We start from the raw sequence: 27,308 nt of genomic DNA on the forward strand, positions 1-27,308 counted from the left end.
AATTAAACAGCAGTACACACGCATGGTGTGAGATTCCATTACCTTCATGTGGTTGTTTCAAAGCCAGGAGTAAATTCGACTGGACCAAGTTCAGGACATTATGAATAATTCTGCAGTGGTCCAAATGGAGTCACTTTATGTTATAAATTCACTTTATCAAACATCGTTCATATACACTGCCACAGAACCTCCCATTTAGGTACGATTGAGCTATGTTACATATACCTATTTATTATAAATATAACTACAAAATTTACACGTTTTTTTAATCAACATTTATTTAAAACGTGGAGAGTGTTGTAATGAGGATCATGTCTCCAGAATTACTTCTGCTTCAGTAGCTGTTGTCATTATTTCCACAGCAAAGTAGTGATCTGATATTCAAGGAACCATAATGAGACTGCTAATAAGACCTTACACCCTCAGGCACATACCCTGCTAACCTATGAAAGATAACGTTCTCTTTGTTCTTGTATCCTGCATTTATATCTCATGTTTCATATTTATATTAAATGTGGTGACATCAGTGCATAGCTTTTAACCCTAGTTTCATGTATTTTACCACTCAATTCTTGTACAACCCAGATTGCAAGTATTAAACTTTTTTAAAAACTACTTGACAACAGCATCATTAATGGAGCCTGGCCCATAACAGAAAAGAAAATATTATCAAAGCTTTGACATTGAGACTGTCAAAGCAAGAACAAGACTTTTTGATCTAAAGAGGATGAGTTTCAGATGTCTCTACAGTACAATATCTGCAGAATCAAGCTGAAATCTAATTGGTGGAACAATACCAGTTTTACTGTTTGTTGCTAAAAGTAGACACTATTATGCTTGTAGATCGGCCAAATAGAAACTACTTCCATGTTTTTCCTATTGATGGCCTCATTCTGTTTTTCTTTTTTATTCCTGTCTATCTTACATTAGGTGGTGTACAGCAGCCAAAGACCAACACAAGGACGATGGACTCACTGGCCTTGGTTACTGAGAGCAACCAATCTGAAGAACTATGGACTATAATAAAGTTTAGTCCATCTTATTTTAGTCTACTGCATTGTTAACATCCTAGACAACTTAGATACACATATTGTTATTGGGCAGACGTGCTTTATCTTTTAGGCAAGGACATTGGGCATTTTGGCAAAAAACAGAACTTCTTGCATTGTGAATGTATGTCAAACCCATCTCACATTCTTCTCCAGCAAGAAAACCGTTTTAATGGTTGGAATAGATGACTAAGCATAACTGTTTATTTGAAGGCAAATTTAATTTGCAGAAGTCTGGTCATGTTTAAAAGTTCATTAGCCTATATCTCTATCTCCTGCTGACATTCTGAAATGTACTATAGTGTAATTTAACAATGATTTTGAATGTTATAAATATATTTTTATTAAATCCCAATACTATAGAATGGAGCTTGCAGACACTATGCTGTTGCTTGCACAGCTGTAAACATCAAGCAGGCGATTGTCATAATGATTTGCAGGTATTATTCCCAAACAAGTAAAAACTATATTAACTTTCCTTCTCCTCTGAGGGCTCTGACTCATAAGGCTTAGTAAGTTGCAGGGAAGACCATGTTTCCTCTGACTGAGCAAGGGAACCTGACACTGACAGAAAACCACACGATCTGTGTAAGTGGCAATGATAATGCATCGGATACCAATTGCTTTACACACATGTGTCAGGCAGACCGGTCTGCCAAGTCTGTAGTGACATTGGTCAGCTAACACGAACTACCAGGGCTGGTTTGATGAGAATGAATGGGAAATCGAGGAGCTAATTAATGGCAGATGCAAGTCTTCTCTGCCTTCATCTTTTCCTTCCCTTGGAGTCGAGGATGATTCTAGTTTTTACTCCACTTCTGTTGATTCTGAGGTGGCGGATGAAGCCAATGTGGTACCCATGACTCTGACACAAGTGAGGCAGGAGGGCTGAGACAGGGTGGTTGAGTATTTTGAGAGTTGCTGCAATCCTTCCTCTGTTTACGATGAGCTTCTGTGTCCTCCTGTTGAATGAACTTCAGGTTCTTACACTATTACAAAACTCTTTCTCCATTTTGCGTGGTCATGGTTAAGGATGTTATATCTTTTTCAAGGAGCTTTGAGAACAATCCTGAATTGATTCCTCTGTCCACATGGTAAACTCTGGCTATGTTGGAGCTTGGAACAGAATGTCCATTTTGGAAGTCTGTTGTCAGGCTAGCAAACTAGATGGCCTGCCTATTGGAGCTGTCTGAGTATACACCGCCCCAATGTGAGCCAGGGATAGGTCGCTGTCATTGGTTCACTTATCCTACAAATACAATTGGAGGATTTTGCAGAGAAATCCTGGTGGAACAGTCCCTAATGAAACTTAATAACTAGACATTGATATTAACCTTGTGTTTTCCTTTTGTAAAAGCTTTCCAAATGCAATTGCAGGCCCTGCAAGGCTGTACCTCCATGTGCACTTGATAACCCTAAATGTGCATCCTAATAAGAGTGTAAGTTTGGGAGGATTAATAGGGCTAGGATGTATGCAGTGAATGTTAGGACCCTAAGTAAGTACTGAGGAACAAAGCGACCTTAGTGCACAAATCCAAGGACTCTGGAAGGCAGCAGCACAGACAGAGAAGTGGTTAAGAAGGCATATGGGAAGATTACCTTCATCAGCAGGACATCTCAGAGGAGGGAGGTTAGGGTTCAACTGTATAAGACATGAGTTAGGCCATCTCTGGAGTACTGGGTGCATTTCTGGTTGCCACACTATAGGAAGGAAATGATTGCACTGGAGAGGGTGCAACAGAGATTTCACCAGGATGTTGTCTGGGATGGAGTATTTCAACTATGATGAGAGATTGGCTAGGCTTGGTTTGTTTTCTTTTTGGAGTGGGGAAGACTGAAGGGTGTCCTGATTGAGGTATTCAAAATTATGAGGGACATAGGGTAGATAATGAGAAACTTTTCCACTTAGCAGAGGTGTCTGTAACCATTGGCATAGGCTTAAGGTTAGGGATGGGACATTTAGAGGGGAACTAAGGAAGAATTTTTTCACCCAAAGGGTGTTTGAAATCTGAAAGTACTCTCACAATGTATTTAAATGATCATTTGATATCCTTTGGGATGGAGGACTGTGGGTCAAGTGCTGGAAAATGAGATTAGTATATTTAGGTACTTGATGGACAGCACAGACACTGTGGGCTGAAGGGCCTACTTCCATGCTGTACGACTCAGTGACTCTCTGTCACTTTTTAAAATATCTTAAGGTAGTTTATGCTATTTTGGCCTGGTTTCATAAAATAGTTTCTTTGAATGAATTATGTTGTTAAGGGTTGTCTTTTGACAATGGCTCTTATTCTCCAGTGTGCAGTTGGTGTACGGCCCCAGATGGGTATGATGATCACAGTAACAGCAAATCTTTTCCATTCTGATATATGGGAAAGGAAATTAACTGGCAAAAGAAGGTAAGACATGCATTTACAGATATCGGAATCAAGTTCAGTTTATGTTTTGTAAATTGATCATTTTTCCACAGATGACAGAAGCTTTGGTCTGAGATCATTCTTCGTAACTCCAGCACAAATTGCCAAAAGAGAGTGTTTGAACGGGATTTAGTTATTCTGCTCCTTGAGCCTGTTTTTCCATTTAACAAGATCATGGCTGATCTGCATCTTCAACTCGTCTTCTCATCCTGGCTCTGCAACACTTAATGTGCCTTACAAAACCTATCAGTCACAGTTTTGAACTATCGATTGACCTCTCTTCAATAGCTTTCTGGGAGAGAACGTTTTAGATGACAATTGCATTCTATGTGAAGAAGTGCTTCCTGATATTAGCCATAGCTCCGATATTCAGTCTCTGCCCCTTTGTTCTGGATTCCTTTGCCAAAGAAAATAGTTTCTCTCCATCCATTCTATCAAATTCAATCATCTTTAAAACCTTGTTAAATAATTAAATAATTGGAAATTAAAACAGAGCAGGCCAATTTCTGGATCTTTTCATTAATGTAGTCCTTTTAGCCCTACTGGCATTCTGGTAAATATGTATCTCAAATGCTGCATGACCAATGTATCTCAGAAATTAAAACAAAATTCCAAATGGGGTTAAATAGTACGTATATACCAGTAGAATAACTTCCACCCTTTGTATTTCAGGCTCTCCCGAAAGTCGAACAAAATTACATTTATCTTTTTAATTGCCCTTTGTACGAATCTCACAGCTTTCGTGATTTCTTTTCCTGGATCCCTAAACTCTGCTATTCTTAGCTCTATGCTGATTGAAAGAATATTTTGATCTAAATGCACTGAATTAATGGGAGTTGGAGCAAAAAACAGCTGCTGGAGGAACTCAGCAGGTCAGGCAGCATTGGTGGAGGCAAAGGGATAGTCAACATTTTGGGTCGAAACCCTGCATCTGAACTAAATCTGGAAAGGGGAGATAGCTAGAATAAAGATGTGAGGGGGAGGGCTGAGTCTGGAACCGGCTAGCGACAGGTGGATCCAGGTGAGGAAGGTACCTTGTGTCTCCAATTTATGAGAGTGGTTGAAAAGGTGATGGAAAAATCATCTTTACAACTAATCCCAAAAATTTACTCCACTTCTAACAGGAAAGTGGGTATATAGAAGGAAAAAGAAATACAGATCTTTGGTCAAGGACAGGGAACTGAGGCTAATTGGAGAAGTGTACCAAAGGGCTGGCACTGGTATAATGGACCAAATGGTTTCCTGTGCTATAACATACAATGAGTTTGGTCACACAATTACCTTGTGCTAACATGTCCTTGCCTCTCTTTAGGCCCTTTCAACAGATTCTCTGAGCTCTATCCTCTGTTCACTTTAATTTGTTCAAGGTTCATTTGGGAACATCTGTCTAGATTTTGAAGTGCAGACTTATTTCAGATTGTTAGGTACCTCTGCCCAAATATTTTTTTATTTCTCAGGAGTCCCAATCGCATGAAATTAAAGTTAATTGGCATCATTTTCTCTCTGCTGTATTGCCTCACTAATCATCATTGCTGGAGCCAAGACATTCCTGTTTTCTTTCCCTATCAGCCTCTTAAGCCTCTGGTTTCAGATTTTTCTCCTTTCCAGGGCTACATTTTTCAAAATACAATTTCATATTAATCTATGGCCATTTAAAACTCACACATGATTGCAAAATAATATATTATGTTCAGCTCATGAATAGAATACTTAATACTGTTCATGAAATGATATGGATGTAAATTAAATCGACATTTTTACCAAGTACATAGATATCTACAAAGAGAAAAGAAAATTCTAAAATGGCTAATATATGTAAATATATATTATTTAAAGATAATATAAATTTGATGTCTTCCCTGTAAATAAATTATCAAGTATTAATGACTATTTCCTTAAAGTACAATGCAAATCAAGAATTAAAAAAAATTATTGTAACAATTATTCCACATCAGATGTTAAATATTTCTGCAGTGACATTTGAAATTGCCCTTGTCAAGCAACAATAATCATTAAGGCAGTCATATTTTATACTTGATATGTGTGATAATGGAAATGGAAGGGTAAAAGACTAAGAGATAGAGATTTAGAGAAGGTAACCATGGATAAGGAATCATCATAGAAAAGTCAATAATATTCAAAGTAAAAGAGGCACCAACATATGCCCTTGAAATCCAGAGGGAATTTGAAGAGGAAGCAGCAATCTTTGCATATGGAACTATTGCAGCACAACAATATGATAAGACTATGTAATTCAGGATTACTCTTTCCCCAGAGAAATGAATCATCAGGATGTAAAGGGGATATAATTTCAAAAGTAGGCATCAAGAGAGGAGGCATATTTAAGTGAAAGTGAATTGTAGCTAACTTCTTTGAACATGAATTAGTAAACTGAGAGATTATGTGTTAGATGAAAATTGAATACAAAGAAATGTGAGATTATAGATATTGGGAGGAAGAATTAGGCGATACACCTAGGATGGTGAAACATCAGAATAAATCTAAGAGCAGGTAGACTTAAGGATTCAGATATACAAAGCGTTAAACATGAAATAGCAAATTGTAAAATGAAATGGGATCCCAGATTTTATAAGCAAGAGCAGGTCACAGAACTGAGACTAACATTTTGTGGATCTTCCTCCTAACCATTCCTCCTGTATCTATGCCTTCCTACAACTATCACACCTAACGTAATAAAAGCAGAGAATGCTGGAAATACTCAGCAAGTCTCACTCTATCTTTGGCTTCTTGCACTGTGCTAACAGAGCTCAACTCCCTGGTTCATTCCTCCAACTCCACCAATACCCACTCCCCTTCTTGTGGTTCCTTCACATGTAACTGTAGGAGATGCAACACCTGCCCTTTTCATCATCCAGGGATCCAAGCAAGCATTGCAGGTGAAGCATCAATTTGCTTGTACTTCTTCCAATTTAGTGTTAAACAGAAAAAATTGCAGAGGCTGGAAATCTATATTAAAACAGAAAATGCTCAGCAAGTCAGGCAGCATCTATAGAGAGAGAGATACAGAGTTATCACGTCAGGTCAATGACCATTAACCAGAATGAAGAAAAGTTAAAAATTAAACATGTTTTGTATTGCAGAACAGGGAGGAATGGAAAAAAAACAAAAGGAGATATTGGGTGAAGACCAAGAGAGACTGAATAGCACAGATGGTGGTGGTGCTGGCTGAGAGAAAGAGGTGGCGGCTTGTTACTTGCAAGTGCTCTATCTGGGGGAGGTGTTAATAGAAAGAGATGAATGAGAAGAGAAGAAAAAAAGCAATGGTGAAACTGTGAGATATGGAACACTGCATTTGCTGGAAATCCGAAATAAAAGAGATTGCTAGAAATACCCATCAGGATGGGTAGCATCTGTGGAGAGAAATAAACTAAGTTAATACAACAGGTTGATGATAGTCAAACAACATGGAGACATGCCCTACTGCCCATCAAATCCACATAACCATCAAACACCCATTTACACTCATCCCATTTTATTCTCCCAAAATTCCCATCGACTCCATATATATTCTACCACTCATCCAGGGGCAATTCAGACTGGCCAATTAACCTACCAATCTGTATGTGTTTGGGATGTAGGAGGAAAACAGCACACCTGGAGGAAATCCACACACTCACAGGGAGAACATGCAAACTCCACACAGACCATACTGGATGTCAGGATTAAATTCAGCTCACTGGATCTATCAGCTGTGTCATGGAGCTACCCCATTCTGACCTTAAAGCAGACTGGCCAGTTGTGACACAAACAGAACAGGCTGGTTATCTGCATTTTTTCAGTATTTTGGTGTACTGCATTCAATGCTCACAGTGTGATCTCTGTTGCACTGGGGAAACCAAATGCAAATTGAGTAACTGCTTCCTAGAACACCTCATTCTGTTCACAAATGCTGACACTGAGTTACCAGCTGCCTGTCACTTTAATTCTCCATACCCCACTCTCTCAGACCTTCTGTCTTTGGCCTGTTACAATACTCTAGCAAAGCCCACTGTAAATTTGAGGAATGCCACCTCCTTTTCTGATTTGCCATATAAGCATTCAAGACTCATCACTGAATTCAACAATTTCAGATGACCAGTCTTTCTAGCCAACCAGAACTGGCCGGTTATGATGTGAGGTCACCAACCTGTAGCATTAGCTTGGTTTTTCGTTCTCCACCGATGCTACCTGACCTGCTAAGTATTTCCAGCATTCCCTCTAATTTCAGATTTCCAGCATTTTGTTCAGTTTTTCTCCTCATTTTTTTTTAGTTTCCTTCTATTTACATCTTCTCCATATAGATAACCTGTGATGAACAAGTCTTTATCACCGTCTGTCAGCTAACACCCTCATAATTTGTGCCATTCACTCTCTCCTGGTTTCTACTCTATCACAGATAGTCCTTTTTGAACATTAGAAACAGAAGGAGTAGGCCATTTAGCCCCTTGCATTTACTCTATCATTCAGTAAAATCACTGCTGATCTTTTAACATTCTTCTAAGATTTTGAGAGTATAGACCCAGTCTGCTTAACTTCTCCTCTGAGGACAATCTCCCCATCCCAGAAATCAACCCGATGAACCTTTGCTGCATTGTCCCAAAGGTATCCTACCTCGAGTAGGAAGAATCAATCTGTACACAATATTCCAGGTGCACTCTCACCAGAGCACGATATAATTGAAGCAGGATGTCCTTGCTGTGGTGCTCAAATCCTCTTGCAATATTGGCCAACATACCAATGGCCTTCCCAATTGCCTGCTGTACCTGTACATGAATTTTCAGTGATTCATGCACAAGGACACCCAGATCCCTCTAAACAGTGGCACCTTTCAAGCTCTCACAATTTTAAAAATACCCAGTTTCTCTACGTTTTTCTACTAAAGAGCATAACCTCATATTTTTCCACATTACATTCCATCTGCCTTGCCCTTGCCCATTCATGTAACCAATGGTGAGGAAAAGGGATAGTATCTTGCAAGGACGCGATCCCTTTTTCTCAATTTCTCCACCTCCGCTGCATCTGCTCCCATAATGAGGTTTTCCACTCCAGGACATCCGAGATGTCCAACCTTTTCTATCCAGGGCTTCCCCCCGACTGTGCTCGAGAGAGCTCACACCCGTGTCTCTGCCATTTCCCACAACTCTGCTCTCACCCCCACCCCTCCCAGACCCAACAGGGATAGGATCCCCCTTGACCTCATATTTCATCCCACCAGCCTATGTATCCAACACATAATTCTCTGCCACTTCCGCCATCTCCAACAGGACCCCACTACCAAGCATATCTTCCCCTCCCCACCCATTTCTGCCTCCTATATATTGGCCTTCCCCTTTTCCTATCTTCAGTCCTGAAGAAGGGTCCTGACCTGAAACGTTGACAGCCTGCTTTTCTCCATGGATGCTGCCTGGCCTGTTGAGTTCCTCCAGCACCATAGTGTTTTTCATCTAGATTCCAGCATCTGCGGTCCTTTGTTGCTCATATAACCAATCCATATCTCTTTGAATTCTTTCTGCATCTTCTTCACAACCCACAACAGGTTCAAGAGCTTGTTGGATAGGCATATGGAGGAGTGTGGGATGGGGGGATATGCGGGAGGAAGGGGTTAGGTAGTGTGAGGGTGGTTTGATGGATGGCACAACATGGTGGGCTGAAGGGCCTGTTTTGTGCTGTATGGTTCTATGGTTCACAATGACACCAGCTTTAGAATCAGCAGACTTTGATGCATCACATTTGATCACCTCAGAGAAATTATTGACATAGGTTGTGAACACTTGCTCTTCCAGCATGATCCATGCAGACCCCACTAGTCGGAGCCTCCCAACTCCGACTCTGATTTTGGTTCAATCAATCCTCAGTTCATGTCAGTACCTTACCACATGCTGTAATTCTAATAACCTCTCCTGTGGCACCTTATCAAAGGGCATCTTCAAGACCAAATACAAGGCACCGACTACTTTCCCCATATCCATTCTGCTGGTGACAACTTCAAATAAATCCATGTTGGCCCTGCCCAATCTAACCATTATTTTGTAAGTGGTCCATTACCAATTTCTTAATAATAGATTCTATACTTTCCCTACTACTGATGGCAGGCTAACTGGTCTGCAGTTTCTCATTTTCTCTCTGACCTGAAATGATAACTCCACAGCTTTGTCTCTATAGATGCTGCCTGACTTACTGAGTATTTTAAGCATTTTCTGTTTTTCATATAGATTTCCAGCCTTTGCACCTTTTTGCTGTTTGGCACTAAATTAGAAGTACAAGTGAATTGATGATTCACCTGAAGTGCCTGTTTAGATCCCTGGGTGGTGAAAAGGGCAAGTGCTGCATTTCCTGCAGTTACACGTGAAGGAACCATGAGAAGGGGAGTGGGTATTGGTGGAGATAGAGGAATGAACCAGTGAATTGAGTCTCTGGGTACAGTGCAAGAAGCCAAAGATGGAGTGAGACTTGCTGAGTATTTCCAGCATTTTCTGCTTTTATTACAATAGGTGTGATAGTTATAGGAAGGCATAGACACAGGAGGAATGGTTAGGAGAAAGATCCACAAAATGTTAGTCTCAGTTCTGTGACCTGCTCTTGCTTATAAAATCTGGGATCCCATTTCATTTTTCAATTTGCTATTTCATGCTTAATGATTCTATATCTGAATGCTTAAGTCTCCCTGTTCTTAGACTCTTTCTGAGGTTTCACCATCCTGGGTGTATCTCCTAATTCTTCCTCCCAATATCTATAATCTCACATTTCTTTGCATTCATTTTTATCTAACATCTAATCTCTCAATTTACTAAGTCATGTCCAAAGAAGTTACCTACAATTCACTCTCACTTAAATATGCAGTTTTATAATACCAAAATATTTTGGCATTTTTTGGTATTTTCCTATCTGCTGGCACCAGAAATCCCACTGTCAACCTCTTCATATGCTCAAGAATGGAAGCGCTATCTTAATCCACAGACAGAGACTAGGCAAAATTAACTTCACATTCCAGTGTTGCATGATTTCCAATTCATTTCCATTGGGACCCTCTCTTGCCAAGGGAAATTAGAGAAGACAACTGAAAGAGCCAAATACCAATATTAATAGCCTTATTTTATAGCTTACTTTTGCCACACATACATCTCTTACCAATTCGTACCTACATATGATCATATCAAAAATAGCTTTGTGATTCAGGGGTTTTACAAAAATTCACACTGCCATCCTTAGCTCCATGCTAATCCATTTCGTATGCAATAACTGAAGCCTATCATATTGGCCAGAGGTTTGTCCCTAACATTTTAACAACTGTAGCAATAATTAAACCCACATTTTTAATTAAAAGTGGTGACAACAATGAAAGTTAAGCCAAATGACAGCTAACGGAGCAATCGGTTTGTTTATGTTGACATAGGCTATTACAAGAGAAATAAAAACAGAGCAGATGGAAAAGAAACAAAAGGAAAATACTTCTGAAATTTACCTCAGCTCAAATGAACAGATTTATGATCTTCACAAAGAATTACAGACTTACAAATTGGGAAATGGAAATAAATGAATCATGGCAGACAAGGTAATTATTTATCCCTTCAGCATTTACATTGATTCTTATGGTTACTGGAAGGACCCTTATTTGTTTTAAATATACATCTGCTGAAAGACACCATAGAAATTCCAATGCTTTAGAATATTTTCTTCACCAGATGGACAATCAAATGATTTAGAAGTGCTGCTGAATAAATATGCAGCTGTGGATTTATAATAATATCAGGAGGAAAGTAATACTGCTCTTGCCAGGAGTCCTACATTGTCTGAATATTTAGATGATATAGAATATTGGCTGTTTTTGTTTCTGATTCATTTGTAGCATGAATTTTAATCCATTGCATATCTTTTATTGCATTACATGCTCACACACTGTGCATGGCATTGCTTGCTCAGGTTTTCATATTTTGTATGCTCCAGGTGTTCGTGATGTATTGCATGTCTCCAGCCGTTCTGAGCCTTTTTAGAAAATCAAACACATACATTTTTAATCAACCCAATTTAAGTCTGAGTTTGTCAACCAATGGACGTTGAGAACATTAAGTCTTCCATCAATTATAAAGATATCACTCTTCGATGGGAGTAACGTGTGATGGCTTTGCTGCTGGATCAGGAATGGAGGGACCTGAAATCCCAGCATGGTACTTGGAGAATTTCATTTTTAAGGAAATGAATAGCTGAGCCCATATTTCAACTCAGTATAACCTGGTGGCAATGCTTTTGATCAGATGTTTATTTTCTAAATAGATCAGTTTTAACTCCACTAACTTCCATGAGCAGGTTGTGAAATGGACATTGGACTCACACCAATCCCAGATCAGGCAGATCAGGATAAATCAAAGAGAACGTGAAGTTGCTGCATACATATTCTATCTTGGCAGATGGAGACGTTGAATTCAGCATCTGGAAGGAAATGGTGGTATCATTAAAAATCACCTTGAGATTGTCTGTATTTCTATACATTAATTTTTCAGGGTACAGGCAACATTGTTCAGACCAGCATTAATTGTCCATCTGAGAGCTGGGGGTGAGCCACCTTCTTATCCTCTGTAGTCCCAGTGAAGGTACTCCCAGAGTGTTGTTGGGCAGGGAGTTCAAGGATTTAGACCCAGCAATGGTGAAGGACCAGTGATACATTTCCAAGTCAAAATGGTATGTGGAGCAACTGTGCTGTGTTCAAATGTGGTGCCCAGACTGATGGCCTTTCCAGTTTTATCCTTTTCCATTTTTAATATAGCAGCTATGATACAACGGAATGATTTGGTAGGCAATTTCTGTGGATAGATTAAAGTCAACCACATTGCTGTGGATATGAAGTCACACATTGGCAAGACTGGGATGGTAAATTTTCTTCTCTAAAGGGCATTAGGGAACTAGATGGGTTTTACTACAATCCAATTGCTTTGTGGACATGGTCAAAACTTTCAGATTATGTAACAGAATTAAATTCAACATGGTGAAATTCGAACATAAATCTGGATTGTTAGGGCAAGCTTCCTATGCACTGATCCTGTAACAACGAATGCATCATTAAAAAATCAATAGGTTCACTAAGGAAGGAAACCTGCCATCCTTACCTAGGCTGATATTTAAGAGACTCTATTTCCACAGCTGTGTGCTTGACTCTGAGCTACCAAACCATTTTCTTGTATCAAACTGTAACCAGTGATTCAAGAAAAACCCTCCTTGTATCTTCTAAGGCTGAGCAATAACTAGACTTTGCCCATCACGGCCACACCCCAGAATGAAAGAGAAAGCAAAAAAGAGAATTTCTTCAATAAAGCAAACTGTCAAGAGTAAATTGATAAATTGGTTTATTATTGTCACATGTACCGAGGTACGGTGAAAAACTTGCCTTGCATACCGTTCATACACATCAATTCATTACAACAGTGCATTGAGGTAGTACAACGTAAAACAATAACAGAATGCAGAATAAAGTGTCACAGTTACAGAGAAAGTACAGTGCAGGTAGACAATAAGGTGCAAGGTCATAACGAGGTAGGTTGTGAGGTCAAGAGTCTACCTTATGTCTTAAAATATGTCTTTTAAATAAATGTAAATAAATAATATAAAGACATAAAATAAATCTTTTTAAACACATTTGTAACATAAAGCTCCATAATGGGGTAAGAGATCTCTTTAAATCAATTATTCTAGCAAAGCCTTGCAATATCCTGAAACAGCCTCTGCAAAATGTTAGTCAATACTATCAATCTTGTACACCTGAAAGATGGAAGTCAAGCACAGAAAGGACAAGGATTTTTTTATCCTCAGTCTTTCCCATCAGAATAATGTTCACACTACAATGGTCTCCGTACCTGAAAAAGTTTCTACTTGCTGTAGAGAGAATGCAACAAAGATTCACCAGGCTGGTTTCTGGGATGGTAGGCTTGCTGTATGTGAAGGGATTGAGTTGACTAGCCTGTATTACTTAGAGTTTAGAAGAATAGAGGTGATCGAACGGAAACTTATAAAATCTTACAAAGCTTGACAGGGCAGATGAACGGAGGATGCTTTCCCTTTGCTGAGGAGTCTAGAACTAGGAGTCACAACCTCAGAATGAGGAGTAGACCATTTAAGTCAGAAATGGAGGTGGTGAATCTTTGGAATTCTCTAACCAGGCCTCATTTGTGAAGTTCATTGAAAACAGTTTTCTGGATATTAAAGGAATTATGGACATAGTGCAGGAAAATTGAGCTGAGGTAGAAGATCAGCCATGGTCTTGGTGACTCTTGACCTCAAAATCTACCTCGTTATGACCTTGCACCTTATTGTCTACCTGCACTGCACTTTTTCTGTAGTTGTTGCACTTTATTCTGCATTCTGTATTGTTTTACCTTGTACTACCTCAATGTACAGTGTAATGAATTGATCTGTATGATCTGTATGCAAGACAAGTTTTTCACTGTACCTCGGTACATGTGACTATAATAAACCAATTCTAATTCCAATTCCAATGAACAACATAGCAAGCTGAAAGAGCCACAGAGTCTACAACTGCTCCTAATTTTTAAGTTCCTATATCCTTAAATAAATTGTCTCAAAGTAGTCTTGAAACTGCTCATCATCAGATTTTGTATTTATAATGCTTTAGAAATACTGATAATTCAGAACAAGAGCCAATCTTTTTTTAGATATCTTGGTAGATTTGTTGAAATATGTTGACAGTTTTTGATGGAATCTTTATTCTGTTTTTTTGTAGTTGGTTTATATAGCAGCAATACTTTCAGATGCAATTCTCACTTCAGCTTCAGGTGCTATTCGAAGTGCTTAATTTACCATTCTAGCCACAAGAAATGAAAACAATACCAGATCACAAGGCAGTGAAGAGGTGTGGGGTCAGGGCAGAACAATGGAGTTGGTGTGGATGTAGATGCTTATGAAATGCTGGCGTACTTGGAAGGAGCTGTATGGTCCACTCCTGCTTCTGTTTCTTATCTGATGTTCCAGATCCAGGCGGCGCGGTAGCGTAGCGGTTAGCGCGACACTATTACAGCGCCAGCGATCGGGGTTCGATTCCCGTTGCTGTCTGTAAGGGGTTTGTACGTTCTCCCGTGTCTGCATGGGTTTCCGCCGGGTGCTCCGGTTTCCTCCCACATGCTAAAGACGTACGGGTAGGTTAATTTGGGGTTTAAAATGGGCGGCGCAGGCTCATTGGGCCGGAAGGGCCTGTTACCACGCTGTAAATAAATTTTTTTTTAATTTAAAAAAAAATTTTTTTTTAATTTAAATTTAAATCATTTTAACCTCCATCCCACTCTCATTCTGACACTGGCCTCCTGAACTAAGCCAATTAAGTTTATTCATCTTCTGGCCAAGTGCACTGCAGCTTTCCTGACTCAGCAATGAAATTAAGAGTTTCAGATAATCAACCATCTCTGCCTTCAATGTCACCTTTCCAACATTAGGGGTTTTTTTTCCTCTCCTGATTTTCAGAGTTCGTTCACCTCTTCCTGTTTACATCCCCCTTAGGTATCCCAGCTATCATTCATTAGCCTTTACCATCCTCTTCCAGCTGCCACCACCATCACTTGTGTCAATCAATCTCTCCTGCTCTCCTTCCTCTCAGAGATCTTCTCTTTTGTTCTACCTGCCTCTGCTCTCTGTCTTTGCAATTTCAAATCCTTTTTTTTTAATCTCTAACTTTTTCCCAGTTCTTATAAACGATTATTAACTTTAAAAGTTAACTCTGTGTGTCTCTCTACAGGTGCTGTCTGACCTGTTGAGTATTTCCAGCATTTCTGCTTTTACTTTGCAACCATCTTAGCAGTACTTTCAGTGGTGTCAGTTTTGGACAAGATATCCTTTGAAAATTTAAGCCAGTGCTTGTTATTAGGATAAAGTAATTGTCAATAATGGCCTTCAGTGTCAAGACCATTAAGTAACCCACACTTGCTGCCCTTTTCCTGAAGCTAACAACAACCACATGCATTTATATAAAGACTTGAACACAGAGAACTTCCATCAGCCAAAATTGCTGCTGAGCCAGAGGAGGAAATAAAAGGAAGGAAAGATCAGAAGCTTAATAAAAATGTTGGCATTTGTAGAGAGCCCCAAAGGAGGAAAGAGAAATGAAGTGGCAAAGTAGTCCAGAGATGGCCTTCCATAGTAAAGGGAGGGTAGAATCATGGAATGGACACTTGAAGTCAAGTATTAATTCAATCAATTTATTCATCATGTAATTAAACCATTAGATTCATACACATAGTCACTTCCTTTCATTAGAACAGAAATTGGAACTGGTGTGATTTTTAGCAAGTAATCTGAAGCAAAGCTTCTTTTTAATTAACCCCAAGGGTATTTTGTTCAATTGCAAGGTTAATTATTACTTATCGAAATTAAATAGTGATTAATTATGGAAATACAGAATACTAATTTACAATGTGGAGCAAAATTTTGAGTGCAGATGTACAACTGCACAGCTTACAGAATCTGAGATTTCGGTATGCACTCAGTGATGCCATGTTAGTTAAATTTGTCTGTGGCACATCCATAGGGAGTTAATTATGAGTTTGTATTCTGCAATGTCACAAAAAGCTCAGATTTCATATCCTGGCAGAGCAGTTGTGTGGGTGGAAATATTATTTACAATTCTGTTGTGTCTATGGAAAAAAAATCTTCTTTTAATGGTTGCTTTGCTCCTTGCTCTATGATCACTCCCAGATCCCAGCATGGCACCCATAAAATGCTGTTGGGCAGTAATTCAAATTGAAAACATAACAAGCACAGCCTAGTCATGGTTGGAAGGCTAAAAATTGATTTATTTCTCTTGTGCGAAAACACAACAAAGATGGATTTTGGAAAATCAAAATACTGCAGATGGTGGAAATCTGAAATAAAGCAAAAAATGCAGGAAATACTAAGCAGGTCAGTGGAGAGAGTGCAACACAGAGTTAATGTTTCAGGTCAATGATCTTTCATCAGAAAAAATAGATTTTAACCTGCCTGTCCAGCAGAAATAGAGCAGGCAACTAGATAGGTAATGCATATTTGTTCATCCAAGCAGACAGTTGTTTGGAATCCATCAGAGCCTATCTCTAAATATGAAGATCAAACTAAGGTGAGCCAATCAATACCTGACTGCATTTTAACCAGAGGCCTGTGCAAGCAGCTTGTAATTTTTCACAAGGAGAGAAAATGAGAACAAAAGAAAGCTAATAGTTTTCTTTTGAATATTATTGAACTTTAGTGTGTGGAGCTAGGAGAAGCAGGGATTGTTCCTGCATTCCTCCATAAGAAGGGGGTCTTTCTTGTTCAATGCCTCATCCTTCCCCAGCCCTTGTGCTGCATCACATCTGAAATGCTGCCACATATCACTTCACTCTCACCCCCTGGTTCATGTCACTTCATTCTCACCCCTTGGTCAGCTGCCATCCCTTGAGGCAGAGATTAATTATGCCTTTGCAGATTAAAATCTTACAGGTCTCACTCTACTGAGGAGACAATCATCTTAAATCGCAGACCAAGTGTTGGCCATGCATTCATACCAGAGGATCCGTTAGCCATTAAATGAAAACTCAGCCACAGGTTTCTGAAACTGAGTGATACCAGTTAACAAGATGCCTTTAACAAATGAAGTGTTTATCGACATTTTTTGTGGGCTATGCTGAACATTGCTTTAATTTCAGTCTTTAGATATAATGGGCTTATATTGTAATGGGCTTATATTGTATGATAAATATAATGGGCTTTTCTTACTATTTTGATAAATATTGAGAAGAATAAACATTATGCTAACATTCATATTGTATAATTATTATTGTGCATATTTCTTATGACTAGGTTCATTATGTGTAGATGCTCAGAATGTAAATTCAAAAGTTGAGTAAAAAAAATTTGTCATAATAATTCTCTGGCTGGTAGAACTCTCCAATGTATTATACACCGAACTCAGCTGCTGAAGAAACCCTTGCCTGCTATAGCTTCAGACTATTATACCAAATACATTGTGTGCTTCATTCTTCACTGCATCACGAAGAGACTGTATGACTGAGATACCACCCATTATGTTCTTCATAGGAAACATAAACCAAAGTATACACAGACAGTTAAGCTGAAACTTATGTCTCTTGCCTTGCTGTTTGGCGAGTAATAGTAAACTGTTCGGTAATTGATTGACACAGTAAGCAGATGTCTATATGCATGTTCACCATCAATGCTAATGTAAAAAGTACCACAAGCATTCCATTGGGATTTTATGATTTTACCACAGGGTTTCCATGAAAGTATATCATAATACTTAAGATAACATATGCTTGGTAAATGTTCTCAACGCATTTAGAAGTGGAAATGATACCGTGCATTAAAAGTATATAATCAGTGCAATTGTGCAAAAATAGAGAAAGAGGGAGTCTGCACTGGAACATTGAAGGGAGAGCAATGAAACGTCCATCCAAGAAATAAGACCAGTAAAATCTTTGTGCAATGTGCATTGTTGCACTTGGAGTTTTCACTGATCAATCGGCTGAGATCAAGTTGGGAGTTCTGGAAAAGTCTCAGGGATTTCAGCACCATTGATTCTTTTAGAACATAGAACATTACAGCATAGTACAGGCCCTTCGGCCCACAATGTTGTGCTGATATTTTATCCTGCTCAAGTATCTATCTAACCCTTCCCTCCCACATAGCCCTCCATTTCTTTATCATTCATTTGCTTAAATGTCCCTAATGTATCTGCCCCCACAACCTCTGCAGGCAGTGTGTTTCATGCACCCACCACTCTCTGTGTAAAAAACTTACCCCTGACATTCCCCTTATATCTTCCTCCAATCACCTTAAAATTATGCCCCCTTGTATTAGCTATTTTCGCCCTGGGAAAAAAACTTCTGACTGTCCACTCGATCTATGCCTCTTATCATCTTGTACACCTCTATCAAGTCACCTCTCATCCTAGTTCACTCAACCTATTCTCATGAGACATGCTCTCCAATCCACGCAACATCCTGGTAAATCTCCTCTGCACCCTCTCGAAAGCTTCCACATCCTTCCTACAAGGAGGCGACCAGAACTGAACACAATACTCCAAGCGTGGTCTGACCAGGGTTTCTATCGAGCTGCAACATTACCTCGCAGCTCTTGAACTCAATACCCCGACTAATGAAGGCCAACACTCCATACGCCTTCTTAACAACCCTATCGACCTGCATGGCAACCTTGAGGGATCTATGGACATGGACTGCAAGATTCCTCTGTTCCTCCACACTGCTAAGAGTCCTGCCATTAACCTTGTATTCTGCCTTCAGATTCAATCTCCCGTAGTGTATCACTTCACATTCATCCAGGTTGAACTCCATCTGCCACTTCTCAGCCCAAATCTGCATTCTGTCAATATCCTGTGGTAATCTACAGCACCCTTCTACACTATCCACAACACCACCAACCTTTGTATCATCAGCAAACTTACTAACCCACCCTTCCACATCCTCATCCAAGTCATTTATAAAAACCACAAAGAGCAGGGGTCCCAGAACAGATCCTGCGGAACACCACTGGTCACCGACCTCCAGGCAGAATACGCTCCATCTACCACCACCCTCTGTCTTCTATGAGCGATCCAATTCTGTATCCACACAGCCAAGTTTCCCTGGATCCCATGCCTCCTGACTTTCTGACGAGCCTTTCATGAGGAACCTTATCAAATGCCTTACTAAAATCCATGTACACCACATCCACTGCTCCACCTTCATTAATGTGCTTTGTCACATCCTCAAGGAATTCATTCAGGCTCATGAGGCACGAGGTGCCCCTCACAAAGTCATGCTGACTGTCCCTAATCAGACTATGCTTCTCCAAATGCCCATAAATCCTGCCTCTAAGAATCTTCTCCAGTAATTTGCCCACCACGGAAGTAAGACTCACTGGTCTGTAATTCCCAGGGTTATCCCTACTCCCTTTCTTTTGTCACCCCCCAATCATGTGGCACTACTTCAGTGGCCAGTGAGGATGCAAAGATCACCAAAGGTGCAGCAATCTCTTCCCTCGCTTCTCGTCTTTTGCTGCTTCTTTTTCTAAAAGCAGAATGCAAGCATTCTCTATAGTTAACAATAGTAATCACCTAGCCAATAGTAGATCTAGTGCTAAAACATCTCCTTCACTAATAAAAAAAATGCATTGTTAAATGGCAGACAGCGCTGTTAATGTGTCACATCAAAAACAGACCTTTATCCTTAGCTGACTAAATCATTTTAAAATCTTCGCTAAATTTATTTCAATCCTTGCCAAGGCACTGTAAACATTAAAGATTGTAATACGGAAATGAGTATTTTTGAGTTAGTGTAAAAACAAAATTATTCTCCAGATGGCCTGAAGATGTCAAAATACTTTAGAATGAAAATTAACTAACTAATTAGAACACTCTAGGGTCTGAGCAATGGTGAGTTAGTTTACATCAGTCGGTGCATCAATTGACCATTGCAATTGACTTCAATACCACTGAACTTGGCAAAATTACCAATGATCCATGATTCGATTGCTCCCTATTGGAGATACTTAAGTGGATAATGAAGGAAAAGAGCATAACAATTCTCTGTTCTGCTCTTTTGGAAAAGTTAGAAATTTCCACCCACCATTTAGACCTGATTGAATTCCAAAATCTTGTGCCTGAGTTTAAATAATGGGGATGAAAGGCCATGTATGCAGAAGTGTAAAGGTATACTTCTGCCAGGAAAGCAATCTGATCACCAGCCTGCACCTTGCTTCTCCAAGAGAACTCAAAGGACACATGTAACAACGAAAAGGATGTTACTATACTCTCTTTACATGAAGTCATTAGAGAATATCCAGAGGAATTTTGAAGAAGTACTTACAAAATACTGTCATATTTCTTGATGTGTTGCACAAGTCCTCTTTGCACTTCCATTTAGTATGTGGACAATAAATGGTGACAAATCTTTTGTCGGGTTCAAAATCCTCAGCAGAAATGTACTATAAATTCGCTGATGACACCATTGTTGTTGGCAGAATCTCAGATGGCAATGAGTGAGATAGATCGACTGGTGAGTGGTGTCACAACAACAACCTTGCACTCAATGTTTAGCAAGACCAAGGAATTGATTGTGGACTTCAGGAAGGGGGAAGTCGGGAGAACATGCACCAGTCCTCATTGAGGGGTCAGCGGTGGAAAGGGTAAGCAGCTTCAAATTCCTGGGCGTCAACATCTCAGAGGATCTATCCTGGGTCCAACACATTGATCATGAAGAAGGCACGCCAGTGGCTCTACTTCAGTAGGAATTTGAGGAAATTCGGTATGTCACCAAACACTACTGCAAATTTCTATAGATGTACAGTGGAGAGCATTCTGACCAGTTACATCACCACCTGGTGTGGAGGCTCCAATGTGCAGGATTGAAAGAGGCTGCAGAGGGCTGTAGACTCAGCCAGCCCCATCAAGGGCACAACCCTCCCTGCCATCGAGGACATCTTCAGGAGATGTCTCAAGAAGGCAGTGCCTCAAGAAAGCAGCATCTATTATTAAGGACCCTCACCATCCGGGGCATGCTCTCTTCTCATTACTACCATCAGGGAGGAGGTACAGGAGACTGAAGATCCACACTCAACGTTTCAGGAATAGTTCCTTCCCCTTAGCCGTCAGATTTCTGAACGGTCCATGAACCCATGAACACTACCTCATTATTTTCCTTTTGCACTATTTTATTTATTTATTTTTGGTAACTTATAATAATTTTTATGTCTTGCACTGTACTGCTGCCGCAAAACAACAAATTTCACGACATATGTCAGTGATAATAAACCTGATTCTGATTCTGATTTGATTTACTCATATTCAGCTGTTTGGAGTTAGGAGGGGATACTAGAGACATAGAGTCATAAATTCATAAAGTTATACACCATAGAAACAGGCCCTTCAGCCCACTGTGTCAATGCCAACTGCCATGCCTATCTGTACTAATCCCACTTTCCTGCATTAAATCCATATCCCTCTATGCCCTATTCATTCATGTACCTGTTAAGAGGCCTCTTAAATGTTATTACTATTCCTGCCTCCACCACGTCCTCTGGCAGCTCGTTCCAGATACTAACTATGCTTTGTGTGAAAAATTTACCCCTCAGATCACCATTAAGCCTTCTCCCTCTCACCTTAAATCTGTACCTCTAGTTTAATACATCCTTATTGTGGGAAACAGAGACTGGCTATCTACCCTCATGCCACTCATAATTTTCATATACTTGTGTCACCTCTCAACCTCATTCATTCCAGGGAAAAAAGAACTAGCCTGTCCAATCTCTCCTGATAACTCAAGCACTCCAATCCAAGCAACATCCTTGTGAATCTTTTCTTCACCCTTCTAGCTTAGTCACGTTCTTCCTATAGTGAGGTGACTGCAACTGCACACAATACTCCAAGAGTAGTCGAATCAATATTTTGTACAAGTGTAACATCATGTCCCAACTCTTATACTCAGTGCCTTGGTTGATGAAGGCAAGCATTTTCCAGGGAGCTATGTTCTTGTACCCCTAGATCTCTCTGTTCAACAACACTCCCCAGGGCCCTGCCATTCATTGTGCATGTCTGCCCCTGCTTTAACTTCCCAAATACATCACTTCACACTTGCCTGAGTTAAATTCCATCAGCCATTCCCTTGCCCACTTTCCCAGTTGATCTAGATGGAAATATATCACAGATCCCTGTGGCAAAGTATTATCCAATAAAATGATGTGCAGCTTCCTAAGTGATCAGTTGCGGGCAAGTTAAGTGGCAATTGGTCCCATAATCATCTTCCAGTCTTTTCCAAAGTCTTTTCCAATTCAAGTCCTCTACCAAGAGGATGCCTTGCACCAAATACAGAAGAAACTACTGTCTTATTTTCAAGTCTCGACTTGGCTACTTTAAAGGTGGTTTCAGCACTGAAAAGAGCTTATGAAAATCACTTCAAACTTATTTGTTTATTGAAAATGTTGAAACCTGCTTTGGAAGTATTTCTAATACCCTGCAAAAGCTGTTGTACTTGATGTGTGAACCTGGACAGTAGTAGGTGTTATTGATCATGAGCATTAACTTTGGATGATTAAGCTCTCCTTAACTAGGGAAATACTTAGACTGCCATCATTCAATCCAAGATCAAACAAATCCGGTACTTTCATGCTCTGTGGACAACAACATCACCAGCTTGTTTCCAAAAAATACCTCCAACATTTTAGTACCTTCTGACGTTCATGCAAGAATCTGGCTCAAGCCCTGTTCCGAAGGTTCCAAGTTCAGAATCAAGTAAAGAGGGAAACTTGTTACACTTCACTGCTGGCCTTATCTCCAACAAGTGGGAGTCTAACCACCTATATGCTTGATATTGCTGTCACCAAGTTCCCTGTGCACCAAAGACTAACTGCACCAGCTCCATGTGACAAAAGCAAATCAGAAGCTAGATATCTTTGGTAAATGACTCACATCCCATCCAAAGCCTTCTACCATCTATCATGCACCAACCAGGAGCAGGTCAGAATACCTGGATGGCTATAGCTTCAACAACACTCAAGAAACTCAATATCCCATTCAAGGCAAAACAGGCCACTTGATAGATACCTCATTCACTCTCATAAGCATTCAATTCCTCAAAACCAATGCACATTGTTTGTGGTGTGTACCCTCTACAAACTGCCCTGAGGTTATTTGCCTAAGCTACTCCAATAGCACCTCTCATCCATGACCTCCACATTGGAACACCACCACCTGCAGCTTTCCTCCTGTTCACATACCATCCTAATTTGGGAATATAATGCTTTCTTCCTACATTGGATCTAAATCCTACAACCTCCTCCCCAACATCACTATAGATGTACCCTTACCAGAAGGACTACAAATAGCTAACTATTTCCTTCTCAAGGGCAGTTAGGGATGAGCAATGACTGCCAGCCTTGCCATCATTTACTGGACACCTGAAAACTGAACACAGGCGTTCTTCAATTTATGGATATTGGATTTACAAATTTGCGCGATAATACCATTGGTTCTTTGTGATATGTGTCCTCGATTTACAAATTTATTTTTCACCAGAGTGAATGGCATGCCACTCTCCTTCCATAGGAATACACTGCACCATACATCCATTATCCATTTCACCCGGCATTTTCAATTTATAAAATTTCATTTACCAAAATGTTTCCCAAGAACACAGCTCTTTTGTGAACCGAGGAATTTCTGTAAATTAAAAGAAGCATGGGCAGCACCATTAGCAGTAGGGACTGCAGGAATGCAGCCAATTCACACAGCTTGAGAGTGTATTGAAACTCCACAGGCTGTCATATCTGGACGACCACTTTATTGACAGATGCAGTGCACAAATGAAATTTATATACATAAGCATACTTTGGAGATTGCCTTGTGCTACACCAGTGATTAAAGGACTATTGAAGTTAGACAAGGCTACAAAAAGGAGATAGCATCCTTGAATTTCACTCTGGAAGTGAAAACAAGGAGGAGATGTTGACCTTGCATATGACCTTCAGTTAGACTGCAATCAGACTATCGATACAGTTCTTGGCACGTGCTTCTATCCAATTTCCCAGCCCTCAAGAGGTCATTGTCTGCTTTAAGGACATGTCTGAATTGTTAATTGTATTTCTCTCACCACAGATCTTGCCTGCCTTGCTGTGTGTATTCCAGAATTTTCTGATTTCAGTTTATAATTCCAGCATCTACAATTTTCCACTTATAATATTGAAAACAGTTTTTTTAATTAGTCATCAGGTAACAAGTAAGTTAATATGCAATTAATAATCTGCTCTGATTGGTTTGACACCAGTGGTAGTGTTTGGCACTATCTTAATCGATATGTCCCTTCAAAATAAAAATGATTGAATTGCAGAATTCCTCAGTTGCAAGCCAGTTTAGCAGGTCTGAGTTATCAGTCTGAAGTGTATCAAGAGATTAAACACTCTGTGTGACACATGCCAAAAAATACTTTTAAAAGGGCATCAACACTAAGTTAGAATCTTATATCTTGGGACTATGTCGGAATGTACTATGAATGTGATATTTACAGTACATTGTCATGGAATTAATTCCATCACATTGGTGGCAGTTACATTTTTGCTGTTTTCCATTTGTCAGGTGGAAGTGGTGGCTTGAGCTCATTATTGTTTGGAAATGGGAAGTCCATGCCCCTGAAGAAAATTATCTTTTATATATTGATGCTGTTATAAAAGGCACAGAAACCTGGGAAATAAGGCATTATGGTGGGCGAACAGAACCCTGACATAAATTCAGTAGTTTTGTCTCCTCCTTCAACAACACTAACTTTCATTTCTATTGCACCTAAGTAAATTTACTCAGGCCTCTTCAAGGATGGTTAATAATCAAGAAAATTAGTACCAATGCAAATAAAGCAGTATTACAGAAGTAGTGATGAGGGCCTTATGTGAGTGACCAGATTAGAGAGGTTTTTGTGGGGACTAGAACATCAAAAGATAAAGGTGAACATCTGATCCAAAGACTGAGTTGCAATAATGCCAAGGTCAATGGACGGCCAAAGAGCTAACTTCTAGGAATTTGAGAAAGCAGTTATTACTAACTTGAGAGTGGTGAACATGGACAAGAGGAAGATGATGAGTGGGTAATTGATAATTATTGTTGCATGCACTGAGATACAATGAAAAGCTTTTGTTTGCATGACATCCAGACAGATCATTCCATGCAGCATTATATTGAGGTAGTTCAAAAGGAAAAGCAATAACAGAATGCAGAATATAGTGTTATAGTTACAGAGAAAGTGTAGTGCAGGTAGACAAATAAGGTGAAAGGACCGTGACGAGTTGAGAGATCAAGAGTTCATCTTTATGGTATAAGAGATCTGTTCAAGAGTCTTTTAAATGCTGGGTAGAAGCTGTCTTTGAGCCTGGTGGTATGTGTTCTCAAGCTTTTGTATCTTCTGCCTTAAGGAAGGGGGCACATGAGAGAATGACTGGGATGGGAACTCGAGGAATCAATGAGCATGAGGAATTGTTCAGTGCAAAGACTGAGGGAAGAAATTAATGAAGATATATTTCATGTTATTCTTATGACATAGAAGGAAGTAATTCAGCTCATCGAATCCATGCCATTTTCAGAGCATGTGCCAAATCATTTCCCTGCAACCTATACTCTCTCACATGTCCATGAGCTTGCCCCAGTTCTCTTGTCAACCATCTACTCTAGATTTAATTTATAGAAGACAATTATAAACCAGCACCTTTTCGGGACGGGAGGAAATCAAGGCAACCAAGAGAATCCCATATCTTGGTTAGGAATTTGATGTTGTACTTGTCATACAGCATGAAAATAGGTCCTTTGCCCCACTATCAGGTGATGGCAAATGGAAATATTACCCAAGAGGTGAGAGGGTAGACCAAGGTGAGATGTTCAAAAGAAGATAAGGTGCCATAAATGTTGGTGGACAGATCGAGCTGTGATTTAGTGAATTAAAGCCACACCACCTCCATGCTTCCATGACCAGATATTATCAGAGAACATGTAACAATATGTGAAGAAATAGCCAAAAATAATTGGATTAAGATGGATCTGGGCCCACTAGAGATTTTAGGTGGTCTGACCAAAGACTTTTAAAAAATATTAATGCTGGTGTAGAACTATGAGGATAAATGGTGGGAATTTTCACATGAGGTATATAGTCAGCTGAAGGCTTGGTCAGTAATGATAGATTAAATGAGGATGCACAAGAGTCAGAGAAACACTAATTTTTAGAACTAAGGGCAAAGTTCTGGGCACTCTACGGCATGAAGAAGAAATGCAGATGGACAGGATGAGATCACAAAAGGATTTAAATGAGAAATCTAAATTGGAGATTTCGGGGTCTGGAAGGATATGTAGTTCAGTAAGGTTTGGTGCAGGTAGAGAACAGGGAGCAGAGTTTGGATGACTTGAAATTCATGGAGAATGGGACAATGGCCAGTGATTGTTGGACTGATCATGTGTGAAGATGTTAAAAGTTTGAATGAGTGTTTTGGCACTAAATGGGTTAAACTGGGAGCTGAGCTGAGCAATGTACAGAAAGAGGCAATTTTTGTAATGAAAGGAGATATGTCCAGAAGCTCAACTCAAAGTTGAACAGAGTGCCACATGGTGAATTATTGGTTCAGCCTCAGACAACAGACAGAACAATGAAATTGATAGCAACAGTGTGGGAAATGGTATAGAAGCTTTTGTATTTTCAGTACCTAACGGGAGGAAACAGTGGCTCACCAAGGACAGAATATGTGACAAATGGTTTGACAACACAGACAGTGAAGGGGATTGGAAAGTCAGTGCAGAGGTTGAGCTGGATATTGGCAATATATGTGTGGAAAATTTCTCTCTGTTTTCATACTAGATTGCCAAGCTGCAGTGTGTAGCTGAGGAAGATGGACAGACCTGGGATGACTCTTCCATACTGTTCTCAGTCAGAATCTCTTTTAATAAGATCCATTTTTCAGTATATTTTAGTTTCCATCTCGAATCTGGCCCCTTCACTACATTGTAGTGCACCTAGCTATTTTTCTGAAGACCTACATAGTATCCCCCTCCCTCCTGTCAATACATTACTGGATGATAATGGTCCAAGAATGCATAACATAATTGTGCTAACACTTTTACAGCGCCAGCGACCTGGGTTCAATTCCAGCCACTGTCTGTAAGGAGTTTGTACGTTCTCCCCGTGTCTGCGTGGGTTTCCTCCGGGTGCTCCGATTTCCTCCTATGAAGACATGCGGGTTAGGAAGTTGTGGGCATGCTATGTTGGCACCGGAAGCGTGGTGACACTTGCGGGCTGCCCTCAGAAAACTCTACACAAAAAGATGTATTTCACTGTGTGTTTCGATGTACATGTGA

General features: G+C 39.8%; 1 long non-coding RNA gene across 1 annotated transcript; it reads left to right on the plus strand.

Moving 5' to 3' along the window:
• The first annotated feature begins 3,136 nt into the window (after positions 1-3,136).
• Positions 3,137-27,292, plus strand: LOC127572707 (uncharacterized). The gene is made up of 3 exons (XR_007956657.1): positions 3,137-3,448; positions 10,860-11,018; positions 27,077-27,292. It is a non-coding gene; the product is annotated as an uncharacterized LOC127572707 (long non-coding RNA).
• Positions 27,293-27,308: the final 16 nt, after the last annotated feature.

Source organism: Pristis pectinata, chromosome 7 (assembly GCF_009764475.1).
Source record: "Pristis pectinata isolate sPriPec2 chromosome 7, sPriPec2.1.pri, whole genome shotgun sequence".
NCBI classification, from domain to species: domain Eukaryota; kingdom Metazoa; phylum Chordata; class Chondrichthyes; order Rhinopristiformes; family Pristidae; genus Pristis; species Pristis pectinata.